Below are 8233 nucleotides of genomic sequence, written 5' to 3'. Positions count from 1 at the left end.
CACCTCCACATCTTCACACTTGCTCTCAGTCTGTTTAAGCTGAGAAAAAAACTTTCAAATTCCTCTCCTACTAAGGCATCCCCATACTCAGAAAGTATGATATTACTATGGAAAAACGCCAAGGAACAGATCAGTTTATATAGAGCTGAGGCTAAAATATCTTGTAAAACAAGGTGGAACAGTACATACTGATGATATATAATGATCGATAGGTTGATTCTCTTTGCAGATCAATTTACTATGATTTTAAGGATGCCATGAAAACCTGTCACTCCACTAATGGCACAAAATGCCATTTCCCATTTCCACGTACAGTTTCGTCTGGGATGAACCCAAAGTGATGTAGATACAGGTGAAGTGAAATAAAACAAGAATGCGCTATGGATTTTAGCACCCGAAAGAATGCCCATCTCTACATAGGGTGTGGATATGAAGAAATCATCCATACAATAGGGAAAAGGTGAGTATTCTGAGTATTCCTTTTGTTCAGGAAAGCAGTTTTCTCCCTTAAAATGTGCTTAAACAATGTGAAAATGTTGCGAAGGCAATGCTTGATTCTCTGTTGCTGTGACAAACAGCATGGCCAAGGACAATTTAGGGAGGAAAGGGTTTACTTCAGATTACAAGTTACAGTTCGTTGTAGAGGGAGGCCAAGGAAGAGGCTCAAACAAGAGTTCATGTAGGAACACTGACTATGCTTGATTCCCAAAGGATGCTCAGCTTTGTTTCTCATATGGCCCAGGAACAACTCTCCTCTGGTGGTACTGCCTATTATCGGTCAGTCCCTCCCTGACCAATCCTTAATCAAGAAAACGCCTCCCAGACATGCTCTTAAATCAGTCTGATGGAGGTAATTCTTAGTTGACATCTCTCTTCCCAAGAGACTCTAGTTTGTGCCAAGTTGATAAAAACTAATCAGCACAGGTCACATGAATTCTTTTAATGAGCAAAGTTTTGTGAAGCACTCACTGTGTGGCAGCAAGCTCTGTCTCAGTAGTGACTAGACAAAATTTCTTTCTTCTGAAGCTTATATTTTGCATATATGGGTATAGGTTGTTTGGAGTTGAGGAGAGAGAAAAGAGACAGATAATAATTATATATATATATATATATATATACATTTACAATGTGCTTGGAGGGTAAAGATATAATAAGGAAAAAGCAAGCAATCCTGAAAAATGGAAAGCATTAATCAGCTTTAGTATGTAGCAACTGCTTGAGATAAACTGACTTAAGGGAACATGTTTATTTTGCTCCCTCATGATGGCAGAAAGCAAAGAAGGGAGGAAGAAAAGCCAATATCCCAGTATTCCCTTTAAGGGCACATGTCAAATTACTTAGCTTCCATGACTTTGGGTTACAAAGGACTCACTATGTCTGGACAGCACCATGGTCCTTTGGAATACATTCAAGATCCAAATTATAGCATGAGTTAGGTAGGGATATGTCTCACATCTTTAAGTAGGAGCTTTCTAGGTTTATGAATACCACAAGAGAGATATCTCTTTTTTATGCTGGGCACATGTAATTTTTGTGACTATGACAGAGCGGTAGACTAGCTATTTAAGCACTGTGTTTTAATCAAATATGTGCAAACTCTGCACCCTAAGTCTTCCAGGAAATTAGCAAAAGCTTCTTGGGTGGAATGGGTGTCTTCATGTTGCTCTATTATGTTTTATTTGGTTTTTGTTAATGTGTTTGTAGCCATGTGTTCATGTGTGGATATGCATGCAGGTACGCGCAGCATCCAGAAGAGGGCATTAGATCTCCTGGAGCTGGAGTTCCAGATGGTTGTCGGTCACCCAATGGGTGCTGGAAATTTCAATCTAGTCCTTTGCAAGGGCAGGAAGCACATTTAACTATTGCTTCAGCTCTTCTAATAAAGTATTTAAGGAGGAGTTGGAACAGGCAATCAAGGTCAATGTGCTTATCTCTAAATTACATTTGAAAAGCCACCAGATATCAAGAACCACATTTGACCATCTAGTCTCCATTCCACACCTCGAGGGTATGTGACATTCTGGGCAATTTTAATGAGCACTGGAATGGTTAAACTAGAGGTCATGGTCTAGGGTTTTTAGGATTATATTCCAGGGATTTAGCCTTGTGCTTCTTATGCTATTTCAGAAGCTTCCTAAAACATTATTTGATGTCAAAACAAAAATGTGAGACCTTGAAAGGTGAGTATTCCATCTTATATTTGTTTACAGAAGAACTTCAGTTTAACAGTGAAGGTGGTGAGTCAGAATGGAAATCTACAGAAACTTAAAATTCATTATAAAAATAAGGCTTAAATGGAAATCATGTGAGTTAGTCTTTGAAACATGCTCCAAATGGTGTTACAATTAAAACTTTAGTCCTAGACATATTTTAAGCTATTTGAATAAGAACAATTTTAGGTCATTTATTATTCTTCATTCAAATTCCCAGGTTTATTGTGGTGATTTTCTTCATTTCTTTGTTTCTTCTTTCCTTCTTTCTTGCTTTCCATTCATCTGTTTATTTTGAGTGTGTCTGTGGCATCAGATCCCCTGAAGTTGGATTTACAGGAGGCTGTGAGCTGCCTGATGTAGGCACTGAGAACAGAACTGAGGTCCTCTATAAGAGCAGCATGTGCTCTTAACCATCAAGCCTTCTTTCCAGCCCCTCAGTTCTTTGTTAAAAGCTGCATAGAATCCCATTCCCCAACCTTTCATAGTCATTCTTTTCTTGATGAATACTTGGTTTCATTTCATTTTTTTCAGTGTCACAGACAATGTCACAGTGAATGCTTCCTATGTTTTCACACAGCTATTTATCCAGGGAAGATATTGATGAATGCAGTTTCTAGGCAATAATCATGTTATTATAATTTATCTTCTGAAGATACTACTCACAAGTACTTCTTTTGATATTTGCACTTTGTATTAGTCCATTTTCTACTAGCACAAGAAGATACTTAAGGCTGGACACTGTTTAAGGATATTTATTTAGCCAATAGTTTTGGAAAGCTGAAGTACAAACAGCACGGCTGCCATTCTGGACTGGGTCTTCTGGGCAAGTCTTATCTTGGGAGATGACATCATGGCCGGAGCATGTATGGAAGGTAGAGATAGCATGGTGAGATAGAAAGCAATCTGTGACATACCTACCTTGATTTTATTTGTTTTTACTTTGTCTTTAATGTAGACTCTAATTGTGCAGCAGATGATGACCTGAAACTCAATGTATTGCCCAAATCTGGGACTTGTGACCCCATTGCATTGTGAGTAATGTTTTAAGGACATTTATCAAGAAGTCTAGTTTAGACTTACTACTTTATAATGACCCTTTAATCTACGAACAAATTCTTGGTTGTCTCCCTACTGTTTTCTTATTCTTAATTTTATTTATTCCTTTCCTCCTTTGTACTTTGCTGAGAGCATACTGATCCAAGTCTTTCTCAGAAGATTTGGTGAAAGGACAAAAGGAACCCAGTTCTGCGTCCTTGTTCAGGAGTGTACTTGATAAAGCCAAGTTGAGGTTGAGGCCAAGGCCTCAGAGGAGTCAAAGTTCTGGTTCCTAGGATCTTGGCTTTTCCGCTAAAGAGATTTGAGTTATTGGTTCCAAGGCTGTTGTGCTGTCTATCTATAATGCTCTTGACATACCCTTTCACTCCCTTTGAGCAACACTGTTTCTTTAGCCCATGCTGACGTTGTCCCATTGTATGATAGTTTTTGCTGACTCTGGCTCATTTCTCTCCTGCTAATAGTATACAATATGCTGTCATTCTTAATAAGCTTGTTTAGCATAAGACTTAGCTTGAGTTAGATCTCTTGATCCCAAGCTTATCTACCCCTTTATCTCTGACTGCCTCATTCCCCTACCTCTTTCTCAGGAACTTGTCAATGAAGAACTATCTGAGTATTGGTCAATTCTTCTTTCTTATTTTCTCTACTTTTTTAACTTTGAACTTTGCTCATTTTTTTAATGCCTAGCAATGTAATGTCTGGTTGCATATTTGTAATTTTTCTTTTTTTAATGTATGAGTTTACTGCTATAAACTTCTCACTTAGAATGACTTTTTCAGCAACCTCCATACACCTTGGCATGGTGATATGTCTCTATTTTTATTTTTCCAAGACAGTTTTCAACTTTTTCTTATTCAATTATAGAATAATATTAAATAATATTATTTGTTTTCCACAATTGCTTTTAATGTTTGAAAAAGTATTTTTGTTAAAAAGTATATAATTACATCACTTCATCCTTTCCCTTACCTCTAGACTCTCACATGTCCCTTCTCTTCAACCCCTCTCTCATAACCTACTTTTAAACTTATAGCTTATTTTTCTTTGGTTATTACTTTTATCTATTTCTGTATGCACAAATCTATAAATATAGCCAGCTCAGTCTTTTTTTGTTGTTTGTGTGTATAACTTCCTATAATTGGTTTCTAGTTTCACGTCACCTCAGTCTGAAATGACATAACATGATTTCAGTCTTCTAAAGCTTATTCACACTTTTGCTGACTACCACATGATATTTCTTGGAGACTATCTCAAGTACATTTGAAAAAGGATTTATTCTACTTCTATCAATGGGATGTTCTGCTCTAATTATATTACAGTATCTACTCCTTTAAGATCATTTTTTTTGTTTGTTTTTGTTGTCAGTTTATTTTTGGGAGTGTGGTGGAAGGTCACTGGGGAGGGGGCAGATAAGGAAAGAATTGGAACTGAGCACAATTGGAGTACATGATGTGAAATTCCCAAATAATCAATAAAATTACTTTTAATAACAGAAGTATTCTCTATGATTTAAATGGAAATTATTGGATACACTTAATCAAGTTTAATGTTTTCAAAGAATGTAGTGGCACAAGACTTCCTTTCAGATCTTTTAATGCTCATTTCATACGTGTAGGTGCTCTAATACCGGTTGAATAGATTTATTTTTCAACTGCTGTGTCTTCCTGAGACAGCTTTCATCATATAATCCCCTTGGTGCTCATTTCTAGTTTTGTCTTACTGTCTTTTTTGTCTAAATGCAGTCATCTGTGAACTCATTTAGTTTGTCAAAATATCCAGGAAAGAAGCTGTAGGCACATTATATTTTAAATCATATAATGATAGAACAAAATTAAACAATCAAGGCAAACCAAAGAATAATACTCATTAGCCAATTAAATAATCTTTAGTAAAATCTAACGTTAGTGTTTAGCTTTACTATTGGCTTTGTTGCTTGGTTAATAAAACAACAAAAACACCACGAGAAGGGAAGCTTTCATAATATAGACTCAAATAATTCAATTATTGTGACACAAAGATATTTAATCTCATGAATGTTTCAGTTCAGAAACAATTCAATCAATTACATGTTCATAGGGCTACAGACCCAAGAACATCTTTTCCCTGCAAGTCTCTGAGAAAGTAACAAAGCAAAAATATTTGTTTCCAGGTCTGCACATTTAACTGCAGCTTCTATCCACTACTTAGTACAAACTAGAGGGATTTTGACTAAGACCCCAGCTCTTTTAAATCTCTGTTTTCTCTTCCTTAAAACTCAGGCAAATTTCTAGCTTGGGGAGGCAGAGGTGGGTGGAGTTCTCTGAGTTCGAGGAGGCAAGAGTGGTCTATAAAGTGAGTTCCAGGACAGCCAGAGCTGTTACACAGCGAAACCCTTTTTCAAAAACCAAACCAACCAAACAACAACAATGACAACAACAACAACGACAATAACTCAGACAAATTTCTTTCCTCACAGGTTTCCACAACAGGTCTGGGAGAACTCCAAATAAGCACACCTTTAAACCGGGGAGCTGTAACTAGGTTGTGTACTTCTTCTGTGTGCATTATACATAAGGGCGTGTAAAACCCCAGCAGAAGTGCATAATACTAAGTACCCTCTCACCTATGTTCTATAACTGAATGTCTTCGTGGTTGTTTACTATTTTGGAATGAAGCAGCTTCTGGGTAAAAGATGTGGGGACAAAGTCTTTCTTTACTTTCCTTCCTATTTTACAGTTCATCTTTCCTTTGCTACACCCTATATAATGAACATTAAGACATAAGATTTCCGTTTTAAAAATTCTTGTGAGGACACTGTGAGAAACTTAAATAAAAAGTGCTATCTATGCAAAGACGCACTATTTTCCTTTATTCCAAAGCCTGTCATTTGTGTAGATGAGTGTTCCTTGCACACCCATGTTCTGAACTCTAACTCAGATTATTTTACATCTTGTATCCATCAAGGGTTGGAAAATGATTTAATTTAGCCCCTTGTTTGTGCACCTCTGACTGCTAAACTTTCCACCTTCAGATTATAATTTATATCCTTTTCAGACAGTACAAATTTGTACAACATTTTTGGTAGTGCGACTGTATGCTGGTTTCATCCAGATTGAAACGTTCCCTCTAGGAGGGGGCAAGGAAGTAAACAAGCTTTACAGGTCTGGAAAGAGAAAATTTTGAGATTCACTCCAGCCCCTCCCCAGCTTAATAGGAACAGAAAACAACTCCTGGGGAAGATGGCTGATGAACTGAGCTGCTCAGAAAGGAGATTTCTTGGACTCTGTGACCCTGGATGCAGCTTGTGAGTTGGCAGCCATATTGGGGTAGGTTTTTTTTAGTGATATAGCTGCTTTTGAGTCTTCACTATGATGGGGATGTCCTTCTGTATACTGTGAATGTATGTTTCTCTTATTGGTTGATGAATAAAGCTGTCTCAGCTAATGGACAGGCAGAATGTAGCCAGGCAGTAAGTACAGGTGTTACTAACAGATCAGAAGGTTGGGAAGAGGAATGCAGAGAGAGAATCACAAGAGGAGACACCATGTAGCTAGCAGGAAGGTAGGATTCTGGGACCTTACTGGTAGGCCAAGACAAAGTGGAGACACACAGATTAATAGAACCGGGTTAATAATTAAGATAGCACTAGCCAATAAGAAGCCTGAGCTGTCAGCCTAACAATTTATAGCTAATATAAGCCTCTGTGTGTTCATTGGCACTAAATGCCTGTGGACTGAGTGGGACAGAAACATCATCTACATCTCTACTCCTGTAACTCTCAACCATACTCCTGTTAGTTACTAAACATATTGTTTACCAAGTTGGACTTTGGTGTATTCATTACCAACTGGGGTAGGTGGGCACTGTACCTGTCCAGGAAAAAAATCTCCCAAACAAGTGTCAACAAATAATTATTGTTGTTGTTGGATGAAGGAAAATAATTTTCCTTTGTTTATTTTAGCTTTATGTTCCATGATGCTTGGATAATATATAGAATCAGAATAAGTGGTAGCTCAGATTAAGTAAAATCAGATAATTTTAGAAGTTCATAGACAAAGTTACCATTCATGTTCTTCTTATTTTATACAATATGAACATAATTTCACCTCCAAATACATTGTATATGTATGAATGGTTCAATGATTAATAATTTGTACCTTTCAGTACTATATAGTAGTATAGAAATACTTCAATATAGATAGGAACAATAGGGTTACATCATTGCATTCCCTTTCTTGTGATATGGATCCATACACATAATTATATGTAAGAAACCTCTAGTAGAAACACAGGATTTGAAACGTTTGCTTCTTAGAACATTGACTATTTTTCATATTTTTATGTAGCAAAGAGATTCTATGTGCATGATCATCAATTGTTAAAATTTTGTTTTTAAATTTAAGGCACTGGAAAGAATAGGAGGTACTTTTGGTAGTTAGAAACAGAACATTCCAGAAACAAATTCAATGCACACCTCTGAATGCAAAACCTAACAATGAGAGACATGTGCATAAGACATATGCAGATATCCAAACTAGAACTTGGGATGATTCTGTATTCAATTTTATAATGCCGTGTTTTGGGGGGCAATTGGAATCTGACAGGTTTGCTCAGCAAAGTGAGCTGAATTCATGTTTGTAGATGAATTTATGCTTGCAGACACAAATAAACTGTGTGGTTTTCAAACATCTTCTCTTTGAGACTAAGTTTTTCTGTGTATCTCTGGCTGTCCTAGAACTGGATTTGTAGACCAAGATGGCCTAGAACTCATAGGGATGCACCTGCTTTTGACTCCTGAGTGCTGGGTTTAAAAGTGTGTTCCACCACCATCTACATCTTCTAAAAAAATAAGGTTGGGTTGATGTTGGGAGAAAGACACAGTCTCTCTAACTCTGAAGATGATGGCTGAGTGAGAAGAGAGTCTACATTCTGTAAGAATGAATCATCCCACAAATTACTTGTCAAAGTGAAGGGAAAAGGCCAGA

The 8233-nt window shown here is 37.0% G+C and overlaps 1 long non-coding RNA gene across 1 annotated transcript; it reads left to right on the top strand.

Moving 5' to 3' along the window:
- Positions 1 to 247: 247 nt before the first annotated feature.
- Positions 248 to 6331, top strand: LOC121142202. The gene is made up of 3 exons (XR_005879182.1): positions 248 to 460; positions 3169 to 3244; positions 5725 to 6331. It is a non-coding gene; the product is annotated as an uncharacterized LOC121142202 (long non-coding RNA).
- The last annotated feature ends 1902 nt before the right edge of the window (positions 6332 to 8233 follow it).

This window comes from Mesocricetus auratus, unplaced genomic scaffold (genome assembly GCF_017639785.1).
Source record: "Mesocricetus auratus isolate SY011 unplaced genomic scaffold, BCM_Maur_2.0 Super-Scaffold_100009, whole genome shotgun sequence".
Taxonomy (NCBI): domain Eukaryota; kingdom Metazoa; phylum Chordata; class Mammalia; order Rodentia; family Cricetidae; genus Mesocricetus; species Mesocricetus auratus.
Note: the sequence above shows the minus strand (reverse complement) of the source record. Positions and strands in the feature narration are given on the sequence as shown.